The following is a 22,131-nucleotide window of genomic DNA, read 5'->3' on the forward strand; positions in this document are numbered from 1 at the left end:
TAGAAATGAAATTAGAAATTTATCATTTGTAAATCTGCCAAACATGAGGTAGGTTTTCTAACTCAGGCAAAGCATGAAAAACACATCTCTGTGCTGTCTAAAGGAAGAAAAGGCAATGAAGGAAGATTTCTATAACTCTGGAAGTGAGAAATGAATTCAGAGTTATACATGGCACTTGGGGAAAAAAAAGAAATAATGATATATAACTTGATAGCATTTTAAATAATTTGCATCAGCACTATACACTTTATTGAAGTTTTATCAATTTGAAGTAGACATTCTGCATTGATCTATAAATAACTGGATTTCACTTTTAAAATTTCATAACATGTATAGTTTTTTTTTCATCCAAATAGTTAATACTTATTACAAAGATGTTCATGTTTTATTATTCTCTTTTGGATTGCCTTCAGAGGCAATTTATGAACCATACAAAAAGATCAGTTCTTTTTTTTTTTTTTAAAGATTTTATTTATTTGAGAGAGAGCGCGAGCACAAGCAGGGTGAAGGGCAGAAGGAGAAGTAGACTCCACTGAGCAGGGAGCCTGATGTGGTTCCAGATCCTAGGACTCTAGGATCGTGACCTGAGCTGAAGGCAGGCGCTTAACCCACTGAGCCAAGCAGATGACCCAGATCAGTTCTTTTCAACCAATGAGCCATGTGCTAGAAATTGATACAGAGTGATGGCAATAGCTTGATTCCTGACCTTGAGAAGCTCATGGTCTAGAGTGAAGATCAGCGTTATAAACAGATGACGCCAATAAAGTACAGTGAAGTTCAAGACAAGGATGTGCACATATGGGTTTTGTTTACACATGCATCATTTGGTTTGTTTTTTCATCTGATTCACTGAACAAGGGTACAAGTAACTCTTACCTGTTTTCAAAACCAAAGTCCTCTCAGAAATTACAATCTCCTCCCATTGAGGACGTTCAAAGGAAAGATTTTGGCATGTTTTCCTAAGAAAGTTAGCACAGTGGTTTAAATATAGAAGGCATTAGAAAACTATTGAGGCTGCACATGCACATGTAGCATGAGGAGGGTGTTGTACGGAGGGCAGAGGTGCTGGCTCAGTAGATGTCTAATCTCACGTGGAGGTTAACTCTGAGTCTTTACTTTTATGTGCTGATGGTCTTTGATCTTCAGTCGCTCACTTGATTCATCATTTATACATGATTCATTGATAGGTGAATCAGGCTGGACTGCTAATCAATGTTTACTTGAGTGGATCTGATTCTCTATTTCCTAAATGTTTGTGTATTCATCATGGAGGCAAGGGCAGTGTTTCTCGGCAACCTTCTAATGCTGAAAGGTCACAAGACTCTTTGGTACTTGTTGATACCTATGTGTACTCTACAGGAATGCTGTCTAAGAAGTTATCATTTCCCTAGGAGACTTGTGTTCATTGCTCTCGAGGCATCCTAGAAACATCTTTTTAAAAATAAAAACATTGCATTTAAAGCAAGGCACGGAAATACCATTTAGACCATATAAAGGAACATTTTGATGTTCATGTTTTTATTCTGCTTCAATTTCAAATACACTTCAAAGTATACCATTTTAATATGTGACAGAAAACTTTTATCATAAACAGATTTCTGAAATTACTTAAAATTTTAAAACAGGAGCAATATGGACACTCCAGGCTTTTTATTTGAGGTAATTATGCCTTTTCAAGTAACCTCTTCTTATAGACCTTTATATATCCCCCTCTAAATTCTTCTGGTCTTGAGAATTCCCTAATGACTTTTCTTTTTTCCCTAGTTTCTAATTACTGAATGCCACTAAGGTAGGTAACCTTATTTTCATTCTTCAAGCATATTTTTCCCCATTTCAATTCCTTGCTTTTCTTCTTTAGACTCAATTTCTTAGCCTAAGCTGAACTAACACTGTTTTATTGAGGAACATTTGGATATTATAGTTTGTCATATCATTCAGGGCATATTGTATATTTATTCTTCTATGAAGCTTTCTGTTTTTCTTCTGAATTTGTCCTCTAAATTTGGTTTTGGGCATAATTACTAAAACAAAACAGAACTAGATTTTTCAGACATTTTATGGGTATAATCTGTCATTTGCTTATACTAACTTTACTCCAATTTCCATTATGGAAAGGGTATCTGAGATATGCAAACTTCCCGGTTTTAAAGAAGAACAAATAAATGCTATTTGGGCATTTCAAAATTGTTTTCTTAGTATAGTACGTGGAAAGATGGAAAATCATGACAACAGAATACATTTTCTCTTCTAAGATGGCTATTTTTTTTTTCCTTTTAAGAGGTTTTGTGCCAGGCTGTCCTCTTTATGAAGTAAAGAACGAAAATGCCGTCTGCACTGTGGACAAGATAACCTACTCTACAGAGTTCATAACGGAAATACAACCAAACCACATCATAGTTAAGGAAAAAAAAACTAAACGTGGCTCTTCCTGCTACTGATTTTATCCAACAGTAAAGAGAAATCCTTGCAAGTGTTGTTTACACAGTATGAAATCCTTACTGAGTCATAGTGGAGCATGTCTGCTATCTGACCCAGGCTTTAGGGCTCCTTAAACACCTGTGGATTTATGGAGTTCAAATGTCTACAAGGGCATGTGTGGAAGTTCATTCAGAAACCTGGAGCCCAAATAAAATGATCTGATGACATGGGCAAGCTGTTTCATTCCTCTGTAGTCCAATCAGTCTTTTGAACTAGAAAAGAGATTAAGATTTAAGAGTGTGTTCTTTAAAAAAAAAAAATGCTCTTTAAAGAATCAGATTTAGCAAGGAAATGTAGATGCATTTTTTTATTTCGTTGTGTGATTTTGATCAATTAATCTTCAAATTTATTTTTAAATTTAAATTTATTAAAGCCAGATCATCAGGGGATTTAGTCCCCTCCCATTATGCGTGTCTAAGTAGCCCCCGGCAGGGGTACACAAACATCTGGTGAGGGAACTGGCCCTTTTATACTGAAGACCCACACAATTTAAAACATGAAAACCTATACCCTTTAGAAACTTACACTCTTTAAAAATGATCAAATATAGCCACAAAGTTGTCTTAATTAACTCCATCACAATTGCTTTCTTTTAGGGATTTGATTTAGTCTTTTGAAAATCAGAGACACCATGATTTAGAGAAGTTCAGTCCTACTCTAAAGAGTTTCAAGTGAACTTATCTTGTAATTGTTAAACATGTGTCTTTCCATATGTCTTTAAAAAGTTTTATGAAAGGAAACATGCTTGAAAATACCTTGTTTAAGCTCAAACTTCAAGTCACATCCAATGTGAAAAATAACCTGGTCAACATCTCTCTTATTTTTATACTCTAATCATTCTGTGCCTGACAGTATGTGTGGAAATGTGAGTAAGACCACTATGTCTGGTTTCTTGATTCTGTTTACACATTGCTAAGACTTATTTTTTTCTTCTGGAAAAGAATATATATTCCTATGCAGGCTTGGGTTTTACTTAGGGTTATCAGTGAAAGAATGAATTACCCTGAAATAGAAATAGCTATTTATCAGATTATGATTGGCTCCATATACACTGTTCTGCTCCCACTTCTTCTCTCTCCCTCCACCCTTCGCCTTTTCAATTTACCCCAGGAATATTGTTATTTGTCAATATATTTCTATGTTTCTAAATGCACAAAGGTGCTTGAGCATTCATCTTGGCTGCTCTTTACTCTTCCTGACGGCTTCATCTGTCCTATCTTGTTAGGATGTAACAACCACGAATGTTTTTTGAATGGGTTAAATAACATTCAATGTGCAAGGCACTGATCACTCCTAACTTGAACTTAAAGGTCTAAAGATTGTTCCATGGGAGGCTGCATAAAACAGACATAGTTTTAGGAACAATTCTATGACATTCCCATTAGTTTGGGTTCAGGTTTCATAAAACACTTGATGGAGAGTTGTTTTATTGGTGAGTCCAGGTCCTGAGGATGACAGTTCGTTTCCCTTTGTGGTGTCATGTGGTAGTCAACTTTCTATGGTAAGTTTGGAGACAAGCCAAATAAGCTTGGGTAACTTAACAAATAACCCACAAATTTGGGTAAATTCAAACATACATATATTTTGGAGGGAGCAGGAGAAGTCAAGGAGGAGATGGTGACCAATTTAAATAAAAACAGAATGGTATACAATAAGTCTCTATGTGCTTAATATAAAAGGTAAGGATGTGTATAATGTAGGTGTAAGGCTTAAAATGATCATTCATAAGAAGGAACTGTTTATGTCACATCTAGAAAGACAACACTAGCTAATATCGGCTGGTTCATAAATATGAAGTAAAGATATATTCATGCTGTGATATATTTTAACAGTTTTATAATTGCTACTATTCCATTAGCAAAAAGCACAAGTGATGGACTTGGAAACACAGGTTAAAAGTAAAGGAACTGAAACGAATATAACATTGTATGTCAACTATATTTCAATAATATTTTTTTTAAGTAAAGGAAGAATACTCAGTGAATTCTTACAGTATGAAGTGGAAATTTCTGGAAATTTCAGGCATTTTGGCTTCATCTTCAGAATCACACAGATCAAACAAGGTATAAATGGCTATTTGTCTCACTTCTTTATAACCATTTATATGTGCAAGTTCAAGACAAGAAAAAAAGTGATTATATATTTTTTAATTAAAAATTTTTTTCTGATAAACGTGCATTACTTGGGTAGTAAAAGGAAAATATACATTTTTAAGGAGATACTGAAATGAGTCCCCCATTAGCACTTTCCCAAGGGAAAACAAGGCAGAAACATGCAATGCTTTATTCAAACTTTTTTTTTGGGCCACAAACTATATTCTGTTCTTGATGTCAGAAATAACCAGTATCTGTTTCTACTGAACCCCAAGTAATTGATAATTGATTAATGCACTCATAACACTGCTAAAATATCTAACAGTTTGATATTTTAAAATAATATAAGCAGTACATGGGTTAGATTTTTTTTCCCAAGGCAACATTCAACCTTGTATAGATACAGTCTTTGCAGGCTGAAGGAAGGATTAGTAAGGACCGTTAGGAGACAGAGAGCTGCAGAAAACAGAAGTCGTGGACCCAGTGTGTCTGGAAACATCAGTGGGACACAGAGATGTGGAAAGGTCCTAAGGATTCGCTGGTAATTGGCTTGGAAAGATGGGAAGTGGATAGGGGTGAGAGGGAGGGAAGAAACAGGGAAGGACTAAATATTTAGGGTGGAGGGTGGAGTTAAGGAGGAAAACAAGGAGTCTATATAGGCATAGCTACGAAGTAGTTGGATGGGATCTGCCTTTTTCAAAGTGTTTTCTGACCCTCTTTGAAAACCAGTCCATACTGTAAATGGGGCCAAAAGTGGGTTAGGGAACATTGTAACCTCATTTCACCTTATTTAGCTATGTGCCAGAGATCTCAGCAGGTAGTTCAATTAACTCCCACTAGTTAAATGAGAAGAAAATGAGGTTACCCAGATTAACAAAACACAACTCTTGGTTCTCCTCCAAATCAGGGGGAGGAAGGCTCCTGGCTGACAGAGCTGGTTGAGCCCTGGGCAATTGCCCATTTGCCCAGGGGCTTCTGAGCTAAGGGCCACACTGCTCCCCGCAACCTCACCAATAACAGTGGAAACAACCGCAAAGGATGACTAGAGCATTGAAAGTGATGTTGAATATTGCATTCTTCCAATTTCTTTCTCTCTTTATGTACTTAATGCATAACCTCCATGGGGAACATATGTCTCATGGGATTTTACATCTCAGAAAATTTGAATAGGACAGTTGTGTTTCCTAAAGCTTGAATTTTGTGAAATTATTTCCCTATTGACAGTTTATTGGGTTTCTCAGTTTAGAAATCTCAATTACCTCCTTTATTATTTTCACAAATTATTTTCTAATATCTGCAGTTATTTTTAGTATGTTTAAAATAACTGCCACCAGATACTGATAGAAATAACTGGAAAATACTTAATGAACAAATATTTTTAGTGTTATCTAAAGTTCAAATTAAATGTCTTCAATTTGTATCTATTTTCAACTTTAATGAGTAGTTCTATTGACAATGACTGATGTTAACAAGTAAAGAAGTGACATAAATGCTGAAATACACAAAAGTTCTAATCTGGGAATTTAAGATTTCAGAGCATCTCTTCATTACTGTAATCTATATGTTGACAAAGAGTTAGTACTCTTAAAAAGTCATAGTTTATTTTAAGGTTATATATCACAATGGTTGGATGTGGGCATGATCATCAGACTGGTGTAAATTCCTGCACTGGATGGCCTTACCTCTGTGCCTCAATTTCCTTATCTGCAAAATGGGTTTAATAAAAACTATACATCAGATAATTTTGTTGTGAGGATAAAATAAGTTTATAAAAAACACTTCGTGATTACATAATAAATGTTGGCTATTGCTACTAGTCTATCATTATTATTATTAATTATGTAAAGTTTTAAAAACCGTGTACTTCCTTTCCCCAGTATGTTTATCTATACCTTCTACTCTTTAGAAAAATATTTCTCATCTGTTTTATACAGAGGCAGGGTAGTCTTACACTATATGTTCTAAAATAAATCTTCTATTTGAAATAAAACTTATATTTCACACTGCTTCAGGACGAATTGTCAAGTTGAACATCATACAGTGCTTGGCTGAACAACTGAGACAATTTCAGTTTCACCTAGTAATATTAGGTTGGGCGTCTAGATTTTTGATATAAAAGAGAAATGAAGTTAACTAACAGTTACCAAGCTAAATATTTGCCCTTTTACCTTATTTAGACTTTATAATAGTCACGCGAGTACGGCATTTCTCTATTTTACAAATACTCAACTAGAGTCTGAAAAGTTCGATTACTAGGCCAAAGTAATATGGTTGATAATGTCTGAGGCCCTTCCTGATGTGTAAGGGCTTCTAGTTAGTTGTCCTTGGTGGTTTACTAGGTAAGAGATTCTGGATGAAGGTAAGTAGGTCCGTTCAGAACTCCTTAGTGGGTTTCAGCCTTGTGTTATAGAACAGGCACCGGGCTTGGGATCTGCCAACACTGTCATCAGCTGGGTGACCCCAGCCCACAACTTAGCTTGTCAGAATTTCTGTTTCCTTACCCGTAACATTCAGAACTGTCATGAGAACCAAATAAAATAGCGTCCAGAAAACACTATGCATACAATTTAAGGTATCATTATGACATGCAATGATCATTTTAAAAGAGTGATTGTGAAGTTGAGAGAATAAATAAAGACATCTGGTAGGGGGCTTAGAATATTATATAAAAAATTGAAGTAACTCTATTTTGGCAATTTCATTCCTTATCTCCAAAGTTCAGTTACCTGATGCCTAAAAAGCATATAAAGAGGTTTACAAAGAAATCAAAGAAAAGACAAATGTTTTAATCAACAACTCCAATCTTGGGGACGAAAGCCAAGAGATATACAGGTTGATTATAAAATAGATAAAAAATGCTGTTTATGTAATAACTTTCGAGCACAATACACATCAAGATAATTTATAAGAAAGGAGTTAAAGGCTGATGGTGCAATACTGTTTAGAAAAATAGAAGACCTAAAGTTCTTACATGTTCCTTCTTAGATATCAGCACCTGTGTTATTGAAGAAGCACTGCAATAAAATGGAGCACCCCTAGTAAGTCTCCTATTTTTGTCCCATTGAAACAAGAAAAAAAATTCTCAAATAAATGCATGTAGATGCCAGCATTTTTCTCATAACTTGCACTGATCAACGAGCACCACCAAAAATGCTAAAAGCAATCAGCACAAACTTTGAACCACAGAGAAGCAGTGATGGCAGTGTATAGACTTCCTTTGGGGTGCATATCCTTAAGGAGGATCTGAACACCGCTACTATTAATAAGACTACAAATTGTAGCCGACCAAACCAGAAGGAGCCTTGAATGTATTTGCTGGGAATTGCTTAAGGCTTAAACACCAGGGTCTTGAAACAAACTGTTCTTATCACCTTTTTCCAAACAGAGATTTAAATTTACAATGAAAGTGCCAGCACCAGCTGCACTTGAAGAAAGCACCACATGTCTCCATAAGCCCCAAGAAAATGGAATGGAGCCCAGTTCAAGCTGGAGGTGTCGCCGTGCTCTAGCCAGCTGGGTGACACCAAGCTGAAAGTGATGAGGTGCTAATTAAAGGGGATGAACAGTCTTATTGTAGGCACCTGCCAGTGGTCTCCGCAGAATCAGCGAGAACCCTGGGCATCTCGCCCGGCCTGCGGGGCCACGGGAACCACGTGTGAATTCCGGCATTTCTCATCCGGCACCTCACCTTTCATACTTTCCCCGCTATGGTTTTAGTTGGAGACGATGACTCCTCTCACCCCTTGCCCCTATTTACCGGTTCTCCTGAGTGATAATGATCTACATGATGCAAAGTGTTAAGCATAGACCCTTGCTGAAAGCAGAGATTAAAACAATATAAACTAGATTAAAGTCTTGAAGAAACAAAAACAAACAAATGAAAACCCAAACTACATAAAATGCAGATGTACTGCACCTACGGGGGGGAAAAATAATCATACCCAAACACACAAGGAATGTTCTTTTCAATCTCCCAACACAGTTTCAGGGTTGTTCCACTCACCCTGCTCACCCCTCTTCCTGTTGAAACCACACAGTGCGATGCTCCAGCCAGAACTACATTATAGGGATGGAGCGTTTAGAAATATTTGCAGCAGTTGTGGGAGCTGCTTTTCAAAGACAGAAAGCATGACATGACCTAAAGCAGCTGAACCACTGAAATAAGAAAGAAAAAAAACCCACTTTTTTTCCTACTTAAAATTATTAAGATTGTTGAGTACATAGTACATTGATTATCCGATATGCACTCCATTCATTAAATGTTCGTGTGCATCTGTTTAGTTTTTCATGTGACTAGTAAACAGACTATTGAATCTATTATCCAAATGAGGCAGGGAACATTATTTTATTGTGAACTTTAGGAGTTTGTGTGATCTAAATTTCTTCTCTATCCAAAAGACTTTTTTTTTTTTTTTTTTTTGCAATAGTCCTAAGTCTGGACTTTGCCAGAAACTTTTTTCTTTGTGTTATAATGCCACTTTCATTTATTTATTTTTTTATAATGCCACTTTTATTTTTTTATTTTTTTTTTTTAAAGATTTATTTATTTATTTATTTGAGAGAGAGAGAATGAGAGAGAGCACATGAGAGGGGGGAGGGTCAGAGGGAGAAGCAGACTCCCTGACGAGCAGGGAGCCCGATGCGGGACTCGATCCAGGGACTCCAGGATCATGACCTGAGCCGAAGGCAGTCGCCCAACCAACTGAGCCACCCAGGCGCCCTATAATGCCACTTTTAAAGAAGTTCTTTGATAAATTGGTTGAAGTCCGTAGTCACATAATTTCTATTCATTGTTCCAGTTCTGCCCTCTGTAGAAACAGAATAAACCCACGTCTCCTCATACTCGTTTCCTTCGGGGTCACACAACAATGTTATTGTCTCTTGAGATAGTAATTGTCAGTAGGAATTCTGACACTACAACCTGATAGCCTAATATTTTCTCGGGCAAGTTCCTTACCCAGTTAGTGCCTCCATTTCCTCATCCGTAAAATAGTTATCATAATCCATCTCACAGGTTGATTGTGCTTATTCTATGATATGTCACAAGTCAACTTTAGCAAGTGCATGCAGGGTACAGAGTATTGGTTCAAGAGTAGGTCACCAGAAATGGTCAACCAATCTAGAGAACAAAAGGAAAAGCAGGTCTCTGAACACAGAAGATATATTTGATTTTGGACAAGTTGAACTGAAGTATGTGTGGGACAACCGTGGATATTTCTGGTGGGCAGCTGAAACACAAGGTCAACATTTAGGCGGTCTGGACTAAGCAGGTAGACTTGAGTGTTGGTGATATAAAAACATAGTTTAATTCATGGTTGTCATGAACATAGTTTCTGAGGTCAAACATTTGAATGAGGATAGAGTCTAAGAGAATACTTATAGTCAGAATAGGAGAGGCCAGATGAGGAACTTGAGAAAGGTATAGGGTGACTACCGGCAAGCATATGGTCTCGTACATTAAAGTAACACAATGTTACCTGAAAGACAGTGTAATTAAAGATATTTAATGATGCACTACAAGCTGGACAGTTAGCAATTCTTTAAGTAGGAGATTTGTGAGATTCCAGTGGAATGAAATGGAATCCACTGTAAGGAATTAAGAGGTCATAGAAGATTTTCATTTTTCATCTAAGGAAGGTAACTGGGCAAACTATTCTTTCACTAAATTTGTCTAGTTAGAGAAGAAGGAAGGATTTTGGCACAACAAGAGGGAACACAGGTGGAGGTTTTCACTTTGAAGAGGAGAAAGGCCATTTTTCCATGGTAAGTACAATTCATCTCTTTCTCCTCTTTTTGAGCACTGGAAGAATATTTGCCTTATACCTAGATTTATAACACTTTCTGTACTCTCCATAATCCTTTTTTTCTTTCTTTCTTCTTTTCTTTCTTTCTTTCTTTCTTTCTTTCTTTCTTTCTTTCTTTCTTTCTTTCTTTCTTCTTTCTTTTCTTTCTCTTTCTTTCTTTCTTTCTCTTTCTTTCTCTTTCTTTCTTTTTCTTTCTTTCTTTTTCTTTCCTTCCTTCCTTCCTCTCTCTCTTTCCCTCCACCCCTCTTTCTTCTTTCTTTCTTTCTTTCTCTTTCTTTCTTTCTTTTTTTCTTTCTTTTCTTTCTCTTTCTTTTTACTTACGGTGGCCCACCAATCATCTCTTCAAGTTCTCTCAGTAGTTTAAAGTATAATAATGGAGACCTCAAAGATGTGAACTACTCTAAAATAGCCAAATGATCTTATTCTCTTCCCTTTTTCTTCCTCTTCTCCTTCTCCTCCTCCTCCTCCTTCCCCCCCTTCCCCTCCTCCTCCTCCTTCATCTTTTTTGGTTTATGTTCTTTCCAACCATAGATTTGTTTTAAATTTAAATGCCTAGTGGAAAGAGTTTTCTTTTTTCAGTGAACAAAATAAATTTGGAACTAGTTCTCCAATGTCGACATAGCTAGGATTCTCTGATATTGGTTGTGAGTCTGGAAGTACATGGCTTTTGTGACCCAACCCCCCCTTCCTGCACTGTGATCAAGACTCTCTTCCCTACACAGCTTGTAATAGTCTTAAAATTTTTCAAAACAACCTGCTCCAGGAAAGCCACTCTTAATGCAAGCTGATGCTTGAGTTGACAACAATTTGATATCCCTACACTTGTTTCCTTTTCTATCCATTTGATCTACTTGCCCCAATCTATATCCCTTACTGCTGTCCTTGTCTTTTGTACATCTCTGCCCATCTCCTCTCATAGATTATCCTTTCTAGCATGACAGCTCCCTGTGGTTTTTCTCCTTAAGGAAGATGAAATCATTTCCAGAATTATTAAAGATTACAACATTCTTTTCCTACAGTCCATGAAAGGATGGCAATTAGACTAAAATTGGCCAAATTTTTATTTCAATAAATAGAAAAATAGAGATTCCTAATTCCCTTTCATAAAATATTCTAAAATATGCATAAATGCTTTTAAAATCTTTGGAGAAACATTGCATCTATATAGCCTAAAGGCTGGTTGTTACCTTTTAACAAAAATGTCAGGCAATGAAGAAAGAGAAAGAGATGTCAGGACATGAACCAAAGTCATGGAAACTGTGATGGTCGACCTGTGCTCGGGGGAGGGGCTGATTATGCACACATATTTTTAGCTAAGTTCCCATACCCAGGTAAAACAATCATAACCATCTTAGACATACTTTGAAATATAATAGCCATGAATACGACATGAGTATATTTTTATGCGCATTAGTATATTTTTCAAAACTCTTCAGGCACAAACTTTATTCAAATAGAAGTTTAACATTTTATCATACCCTTATTGACTTTGAAGTACAAAAACTGGTGTCAGTGAGTTCTAAAAAACTACAGAAATAGAACACTAAAGTCTTAGAAACTTAAGAACCCAGCACCCCTACTCTGATTGGTTTTAAGCCCTGGGTCCTCAGTGCAGCAATCACATGCCACCTAACAAGGTGTTTTGTTAGAGCTGATTAGGAACCGTGCAGGTGGCAGCATCTATCTTTGTCAAAGTTACAATCTTTCTCACTGTTACTTGAATCTACATAAAATAATGATGAAAAGTGTTCATCATACTCAAAACCCAATCTCAAACAAAATGACCAGTAATTGAAAAAACAAAGGTAATTGGCCATGAATGATGGAAGAAATTTCACTAAGGATCTTACTGACTGAAAGAAGTTCAATAACTCTAAAACACTGGAAATATTTTAAGCACCACAAGCCTTAATGTGAGACTGTTGGTAAGGAAAATTTAAAAGAGTTCTTGATAGTAGAGCATCATGCAGTGATTTGACTATACTCTATAATTTCTAAAATGAACTGCATTTGCTGAACTGACCAGCAATCCCTCCCCTTATCCAATAGCCACTTCATGCTCATTAAATGACATAGGCATTGCTTTTCTTAATACAAGTGTCGAGTTTATTGAATGTGCAAGACTCTATAGGTACAATAGGAAACATTTTTCTCTCCAATTACTTCCTTTAATCATATTATGTCAGATTCATTTATTCATCCATTTAACCAATATTTATTGCCTATCTACTATGTGACCAAATACTATTTTAGGCCCCTTAGGTTATGCAAGTGAAAAAAAACAAAACAGACACAGTAATCCTGCCTTCTTGGAGCTTAAATTCTAGTGGGGGAGACAGACAAGGAACGTAGTAGATCTTTACCTGCTTCGGAACTCAGACATATTCCATAGGTTTTTTGCTTTTACATGTATTAAACATGTCACTTTCAGCTATTAAAAAGTACAGTTCTGTGCAAGCCAAAATGTTTCTTTCACATCCAATTCAAAGCTCCTTTCTCTTCCCCAACTCAAGCCTGCCCACACTAGGACCTCCACTAGGGACAGGAGACCTAGCCTCTTCCTTCTACCTCCTCGCTTTCCCTTCTCCTCCCATCACTAAGTCTTCAAACTGTAAGAAGGTGGTTTTTCTAAGAGCACTCTTACCACCTTCAGCTCCATGTACCAGGGGAGAGAGTTGCCTAAGCGTTTCAGCAGCCCTTGAGTGAGGTGTCTGTCTCCTCTTCAGGAGGAGATCTAAACAAATGGTTCGTTTTCTGAAGTTCTTTGCTTGACTTGAAGTGGGAGAAAGCACAGCCCTCGCTCAATGGAAGGAAGATGCCACAGTGCTACTCCTGACAGGCCTCAATTTTTCCTCTACAAAGCATTTTTTGCTTTCTAATTAATCTTACAATATTAAGGTGGGGGTGGATGATGGTATAAAGGTCACAGACCCATTTTTGCTATCTGTTAGCAAGGCCTTCATGGATAGTGTAGTGCAGTGCTGTCCAGTGGAAATACAGTGCAAACCCCATACGTAATTTTAAATCTTCTGGGAGCCACATTTAAAAAATCAAAAAAAAAAGTGAAATTAATTTTACTATTACATTTTATTTATCCACATAAATCCAAAATTGTATTTCAATGAATAATTAATACAAAAATATTAATGAGATAGTTCCTATTCTTTTTTCCATACCACGTCTTTGAACACTGGTGTGTATTCTATACTTACAGTACATCTCAGTTCAACTAGCCACATTCCAAGTGCTCCATAGGCTCATGTACCTAGTACCTACCATGGTGGACAACAATGGGCTAGTGCCTCCCTTGAAAGTGGGGTACCACTTTTTGTTCTCACCTTTTGTACCACAGTCAATACACTGGGGCAATTAGATAGGTCAATTGAGCATTCTGAACCTACACAAATCTTTCTTGCCCACCACGCCATTCCCTCTGCCACTCCTCACATGCTCCACATGGCCATTTCCTCCTTCTCCACTCTCCCTGTGTCTGCTCTGCTTACAGTGATCCATCACATAACACATGCACTGGGCTCCTCATTGTAAAGAGGATTTTCATAAAATGGCTGGGAAATTAATGAGTGGTCTCAGATGGACCCCCTTGGCCTCAGTTTCCTTCTTTCCTCCCTCCCTACTGTTTTTACTCTCTCTTTCTTCCTAAAGTATTTAATATGTTAATTATAATCTTAGTAAAACATTGCCAATGTGCAGGGTGGATGGGGAAAGACAGGCAAAGAAAAATGAAAGCTTCCTAATATTGTCCTAAAATTTCATTTCCTGTCCTAAAATGTTATTACAGTACAATTTTGTTTAGGGTTGGGGGTTAGCAATGTAGGATACTACCAGGACACACAACAAGAAATATTGAGACTAAAGATTAGACTCAAAATTTGTCTTAGGTTAATAGATTTTCCAAGTTTTTTGTTAGCTTTTTTTTTTTTCTTTCTAAAATGAGCAGATAGGTTATATGACATATTGAAAGAAAAAACACGGAAAGTTGAGGAGGAAAAAAAGCACATCTAATAATTTTCCCAGATAAAGATAATATGGTTTCTTTTCTTCTTTGTTTATCTGATTTTTATTTTTTGTTTGTTTTGAGATCCTTTTCTAATTTGCATATAAGTCATGACACTCTAATGTCAAAGGAAAGGAGATTTGAATTACATTTCTCTACATCAGTAAGAGGCTTCAAAAAATAATAGTTATTTCGTATGTTCAGGAAAAAGTTATTGACTATAATTTGAGGGTTAAAGATTGAAGAGTAAATACTCAAGCCTTCCAAAGCTGAGTTTTGACAGGAATTTAAATGATCTTTAGCCAAACAGTAAAATAGCCAATATCCTGAAGGAAATGATTGTAGAAATACCTTAGATTATTTCTTCTCTCAGAATTACTATTTTAACTATGAAAAGTTAAGATGCTGCCTTTAAAATACACTATAAAATGTAGGTCTTATCCAGTTACGAATAATAAAGATCTCATTGTGTTGCTGCAAGCAAAGTACCTGGAGAAAATCCAATTAGGGCAATTATATTCTGCCTATATACATTTTTCTTAGCAATTTTAATTTGATTCAGGTTTAAAACTCTTTCTATTCAGCAACTATTTACAACTGGATGAGGTGAAGCATTTCATTTGTTGGTGGAGTGATTTCCATAAATATGACAGTGAAATGTTCTGAAACCCTTCAATATTAACATATCTTGCAAAAGAAATACATTACTTAATCATTAAATAGGATACTAATGAGTCTTTATTAAACTTCCCAGATAAACATTGCATTGACATCTAGTGGCTATAGAGGCTGATAACAGATATACTATATTGAAAGCACATGGAGTATTAATGTTTTCCATTTAAAATGTTCTTAAATGAAAAATGGGCAAAGTATACCTAATACTGAATAATGTTGAGGTATTGATAAGAAAGTATACAATTTATTTGTGTTGATACGTTAAAAGCCAGGGATGGATCTGGGATGGTCTGAAAAAGAATCCTATCACAGTTGCTCAAGAAGTAGGAAAAACACCTAGATACTTGGTAACAGGTGTACTAAAGGCACATCAACAGTAACATTTAAGTAACAACTAGGGCGCAGCAACAACCATTACAGAGCTCCTGCCACGTCCCAGCCCTGCAATGCGGTTAACAGATATCCTCTCACTTAGATTTCGGAAATATCCTCCAAATGAGAGAAAATTTACACCTCTGTGTTACCAGTGAGGAAACAGACCATGAGGGGTTAAATTGCTTGCTGAAGTCACAAGTGAAGTCAGGATTTGAAACCAATCTATCCCCTTCCCAAGTCCAAACTCAGAGAAACCACACTTCTATTAATACCCAAATCTACATGCTAATGACTTCCTTTAAAATTAACAAGTTAAAAATAATCATATTAATCGTTTAACTCGCTTTTTAAAAAACCCATTCTGTGATTTTGTGACAACCAAATCTTGCTTATTGATTCTTGAGCCATTATTATTCTTGGGTGTTACTTTGAGCTTGTTTCTACATCCGGGATTGACATTCCTAATCATGTGACACGTGTGCAGTGAATAACTTCGAAACGAAGTGCATCCAGAAAGAAGATAGGTTTCTCCTCACTGGTATAGATTCTTTGACTTAAAAAAATTGTTTCTTTTCCTCTGAAAGAAGACTGCTTTGAAAAGCTGTCATAGAAAAGCATCATGGCAAGAAGTAAATTTACAGGAGGGAGTTGAGAAATACGAGGTGGTGGTGACCTGCTAAACGAGAATGCAGAACTTGAAAGAGGGTAATGGAGACGAGAAAGGGCAGAGGGAGGCCAGGAAGAAGCTGAGTGTAGGATCTGATGAGACAGGAGATGGTGGGAGGCAGCGGTGGGGGACAGAAACAGGGATAACGATGGGTTTTACGAAGCTCAGTTCAAGTGGGAAACAGGCCCTTAGGTGGAAGGCAAAGGGCATCCCTTCCTTCTACAGTTTTTCATGTAAGTGTATAATTTGCATAATCTGACAAAGAATAGAACACAGACATAGATGTACATATATATATATATATTAAGGATCCAAATGCACTTCATTTCTTCAATCATGCCATATTTTAATGGGTGCACAGTGCTTTTACTTGGCATCAATTATGAGTTGGTTTTGAAACAATTCAGTATTACACCAGCTGGGCTGATTACTGGTCTCTCCATTCGTTTGGGGTGCCTCTGCCGACAGGGGACAGGTTCCATTCTATTCCAGTTTGTGTTGCTGTATATGCCCATACAGCAACACAGAAAGTGTCTCCACTAGCGAATGCAGCATTACCGTATTTGTCATGGAAATCAGGAGTCCGTTTCTGGTGGCTCTGCCTTGCCATTGTTTGCTGAATGCTTTGAAGTCAGAGACAACTTAGGGTATTTTTGGCCATGGGAAACATCCTGAAGCTGGAGACAGAACAGTGTGGCTACAGCGGCTGGTTTGCTACAGCTTCGTGCTAAGTCCTCTCACCCAGACATAGATGTATATAACTCTCAGTTCGATGTATTCCTTCGTGGCCCTTTGGATGATCCTGGCTCAGTGTTACCAGTGGGAGTCTGGATGAAATGAGTTGAGGAAAGGAAGAAGAACAGGGGTGAAGAACAATTGTGTTTCTAAGGATTACAGTAATTCTAGGAAATCTAGAGAGGCTTTTGGTCATCCTCATCGTGGAACAGTCCTCTGCATGCATCCATTTGGTATACAAGCATTTAGGAAGTATCGCTATCAGTTCCCAAGGCAGACGCTCCTCCAGATCTATAATTCTGAGGTTAGCTTGGAACCGAAGGAGGCTCTGGGAAAGAGAATAGGGAGACAATTGGATAGGATGTGTTTAAGAAACAAACTGGCGAGGTGTTCATAATGAGCAAAGAAATAACAAGAAGTCTGACAGTAGCGTTTTGTACAGGAAAACAATGAGCATTTTGGGATGAGACAGACAGAAAACTGCAGTCTGAACCAGAGAAGTCCACTCTAATGAGATAAAAAATCACTGAGTCTTAACTTCGTTCTTGGGTGAAGATTGAAGAAAGGAGTAGAGCCTGCCTGTGGGTTTTCAGATAACGAGAAAGAAATGGGTAACACTGAAAAGGAAACGTTTTCATGCTTAAACTGGCAATGAGATACCAAAGATAGCTGAAGATAGGAAATTGGATAAGAACTGAAAACTCAGAAGGATAACAGTTGATGTGTAGTAGTTTGGGGGATGAAAGAGTATAAAGGGAAAATAAGAAAGAAGTTGAGAGCAGATGAGAGGCTGTAAGTGAGTTTGCCAGAAGCACGGAGCACTGTGATGGGATCCTTCTCAAAAGACGGCAGATCAAGGAGCTGTGTGCCTGAAATCAACGGCAAGATGGAGAAGCATTTTTTTTTTTTTTTTATAACTATGTATAAGAGAGGACATCGGTGTCTCTTCAGACCAAATCAGAGAAAACTGAGGCAAAGAGCCTTGGCAGCTGTGTTTCCCAAATTTGGCTGCACGGTAGAATCTCCTGGAGAGCTTAGAGAAATCTCCTGATGCTTACGTTGTGTCCCACACCAAGAAATCAGAGTGTGTAGGGTAGGAGCCACGCCTCTGCATTTTTTAAATATCTGCAGGTGATTCCAATTTGCAGCAAAGTGTGAAAACCACTTATTTATAGAGCATGCCCTGAATGTTTGGAGGGAATTTGAAGAGCAGATGGTGAATGAATTGGTTAAAAAAGAATGACCAAAATCATCTCGTGATACAGAAGTGTGCATTATTAATGACCCACACACATCCTAACACTAGCCACTCACTGGATTGTGCTTGTTTTCTTGACCTCTCACTTCTACCGAGGTTCCCTGACAGTTTATTTTTGTTATCGTGATGCATTGAATTTTCTCTTACTATCTCAGTATATTAACATACTGAGCACACAAATTACAGAACTTTGGAGGTCAATTGAAAAATGAAAAATGCTAGGTTGATGAAAACTTGGCATAAATTAGTCACAACATATTCAAAAAATGCAGGTTGAATGCTGAGCTGCACACAGGATATGCATAAAAATCTGATGCAGTGATTATTTCGTTCACCGGGTATTGGATTTATGCCATCGTCCTTTAAATATTAACAACTTATGAGGTATTGGAAATGAGTCTATCCAAATTTGGGAGGTGACTCCAAGTCACAGAGTTTGCTCCAATTTGGTTTTGCTTTTTTAAAAACACAGTTCATGTGCATTTTTGTCACAGAAAACTTCTTTTCCCACGAGAAGTCAACCCTTAGCAAAACATCCTGAAAAATGATGGTGTGCATCTTATTTTTCTTCTTTGATTAGGCTTGCTTAATTCTGTATTATCTGCCTTTGCTTTGATGCCAAACAAGATTAAATTTTCAAGTATAGTATGCTAAATTTATAATGTGAATTTAAAACAAAATTACTTATAAGAAACCAACATCAGCACCTAGGGACAAGGCTGAGCTATTAGCATAATTTACACCAGTAAAGATATTCTACCCTAATTATTTGTGGCCAATTATCAATTACTGGTCAATGCTAGAATCATTCACCGTAATTATTTCCCTAAGGAATCTTCCCTGGATATAATGGAGAGTTTCATCATATTTCTTTTCTTAGCAAAACAATTTTTATTTTTTTTCTACAAGATTTTTCATCTACAAGAAAACCAAATCTAAATCTTTGCTACTGAGGATGTCTCTAAGATTTTACATCTTTCGTCCTAAATATCCAAAGCAAAAACTAAATATATCCATGGCCGACATTAGAAATTTCTAGAAAGAATGCCTAAAACACTGCTATTTCATCTTCTTATTAGTTTTGATTAATTTCAATTCTGAATTTTTTTTTTGAAATTGAACAGATTGATTTATACTTCCTAAATTAACATTTTAAACATTAATTCCTTTCCTTACATACAGGGTTTTTTTTCTATTAAAATCAATCGCAAAGCCTGCAAACACTAACCTTACATTTGAATTCCTAATGACTCCTCCTATTGTCTCATTTCTGTTTGAACCTGTCAATCAATGGTGAAAAGTGCTAATCACTCCCAGAAATCCCAATCTTGCTCACAAAAGTACCAGTCACTGAAAAATAATACCGATTGGTCATGGATGGGCAGGAAATCTCACTAGGGATCTAACCGCACAATGGAGTTTATTAAGTCCATTTTGCTCAAATCCAGCTCTCCCTGCATGCAAGGGTTTGGAACTTTAATTTCAAAGTCAGCTAAAACCAGCTAAGGTAACTTATATTCATTAGCCTAGCTCTGACTGAAGCGCTGTGAAATCTCTTGGTTAGTGCTTTTGGCTCTGGATAATAGCAGAAGCATTTATTTTTACTCTTTATTTTTCTCCCCTTCTTTTTAAAGAGGGGGGAAGATTCTTAGTTGGATGCTAGTTGTTTTAAGTTCTTAATTGGTCCACGTTCTTATTCAGCTGCTTATTATTTTCACATTTCGTTCTTTGGAGTGACTAGACATCCACAAGAAGGATATTTCCCACTAATTCCCCCCATGCAGCAGTGTTCTCTCAAAGCCACGGCCACATTTATTACTAAAAAGCAGTTATGATGTGTACATGCAGCATGGGCCATAAAGTATTGTAGCCTCAGGTCACAGAGAGGGATGAAGGTCTGCAGGCTTATTGTCCACATTATGCAGAACACCAACTTTCTTTCAGCCTTTTTTTTTTTTTTTTTTTTAACTGCAGCTTATTTGCTTTGTGAGGGGGCAGCTGCAGGGGGCTGGTGTGAAAGAAGAGGAAGACGGTAGTATCATTAAAGAATAAACAGTAATTACCTTGTAGAAATCTCTAGAGTGATCGATTACCTCTCCAGCTTATAAGAATAGGCCTGGGAATATACAATAATTGATTTCTATTACTTATGTGTGTTTTCCTTTTCACTTTCCGAAGAAGCAATGTAGTTTAATTGACTTTAATTCCAGATTACGTATTTTTATGACTTTTTCTGGAGTTGGCTAGGGATGAATAGAGTTGCTAGCCCCCTGAGCCGTATTACCCATCGGAAGTAGGCAGGTACGTGTGTGTGCCCGCGTGTACGTGTGTGCGCTATCCTATGTTGCATGTCATCACACATCTTGCACTTATCACTGCGTTGCTTTTGTCTTTTCATGTAGGTACTCGTTTAGGTTTAGATGGACTCAGAGGAATTCCAGGGTTAATCAAAACTTGAGAGCGAGCAGTGGCTTTAGCAAGGTCTGGCGCTGGCACAATGGGCACGAGACCTCTCCCAGGCAAGCCTGCTGTAAGTTGGGGCACAGTTCCTTGAGCATGCTGGAGTGGGGCGCCATCCGACCTTAAATTGTGCCGTCCCTGTTGTGATGCCACGGGTCTAGTCACGTCCCTGTGAAATCGCAGGGGACTGAATTTATTTAACCTATATCTTCTACTTATACTTTGACATCGTGAAAATCAGATAGGTTTTGGAATGACTGTATGCCTTTTCCTGGCTGGGAAATTGAGGCATAGATTGTTACATAGTGCATCTAGAAGAAAAGGAATCAAATGAAACCAGACCTTGCATTTGACGACACTGACAGTGGCTTGGGCTAGATAAAATTTTGCCACTAGACTAAGTAGAGAGGACAGTATTCTCTGAACTGTCTCCTGGCTTCCTGGCAAATTAACTCACTTTCGGGGTTTGTGACAATTTACACATTCTTTGTACACTATATATTCATATGTATACATACCATACATGTATGCTATATATATATGCATTTTATATATATATATAAAATACCTTTCACAACGAGTAATAAATATTGGTTAACTGACTTTTCTCCCCCTTTTTGAAAACAATTGTTCCCTTTTCATATTTTTGTTTCCATTGCTTAACCCTGTGTCTGGCATATTTTAGGCGACTGAAAATCCATGTTGTGAGTCTCTGATTCCTGAAGGATTGATTATATCATTTGGGCAGATGCTGAGATGTCCATTTTTTCTTTGTTTGGACAAAAGTGATTAAGATAATATTTATTCTTTGGTACTATAAACAAAGCAATGTTACAAAATAACAAAAGATAGCAGAAGTAAACAATGCCTGCAATACTTCTTTAATCTCAGTGATGCAAAAGAGCTGCAGATGTTGATATAGGGATGCAAAACTCCCTAGGAGCTGGTACGTCAATATTTGGGGGGCCTAAAGAAGTTTTTTAGTTCTTAATATTCTTGTGCACTATGATTCCGTTAATGAAAAATCTACTGGATTAGCAAGAATCGTGGTAGTAGTTAGCACCTGCAGCTTGAAAGATTTAGGATTTTTCTGAACGAATTTTTCTGAGTTTTTCCCTCCTTCTAAACATGGAGCAAAATTAATTATTTTAACGTAACAGATATACAAAATAGGAGTTAATTTCTGTTATTTTACTTACACAATGTCTTATAGAAATAAACTCAGTTGCCAAATATCCAAACTATTAATTCTGATATCTAACTTACACATTTCCCTCACAATAGTATAGAAGCATTTTCCAAATTCGAACGCACAGATTCCAGCTCAGTAAATTCTCAATGAATCGACACTGCCGAGTTGCTTTCTGTCGAAAGAATGATTGCTTTTATGTTGTGTAAAATATTTGTAACTCTAAGAAGTCAGACTGTAGAATTTGAAGCTGTCACCCTAATAGTGAACGATTTCACAAACAATACGGTGGACCTAAACAGTGCAGCTGAAATATGTAGCCACAGACATTGGGGTATCACTTGGACAATGCCCCAAATAGCATGAGTGACACTTGATG

General features: G+C 37.1%; 1 protein-coding gene and 1 pseudogene across 20 annotated transcripts in view; both read right to left on the minus strand.

The window, feature by feature from the left end:
• Nucleotides 1-22,131, minus strand: part of ADGRL2 (adhesion G protein-coupled receptor L2) — a 609,197-nt gene that overhangs the window by 447,589 nt on the left and 139,477 nt on the right. The window lies entirely within an intron of this gene.
• LOC118525808 (cytochrome c oxidase subunit 7B, mitochondrial pseudogene) lies at nucleotides 16,404-17,041 on the minus strand (annotated as a pseudogene).

The sequence above is a fragment of the Halichoerus grypus genome, chromosome 5 (genome assembly GCF_964656455.1).
Source record: "Halichoerus grypus chromosome 5, mHalGry1.hap1.1, whole genome shotgun sequence".
Classification (NCBI taxonomy): domain Eukaryota; kingdom Metazoa; phylum Chordata; class Mammalia; order Carnivora; family Phocidae; genus Halichoerus; species Halichoerus grypus.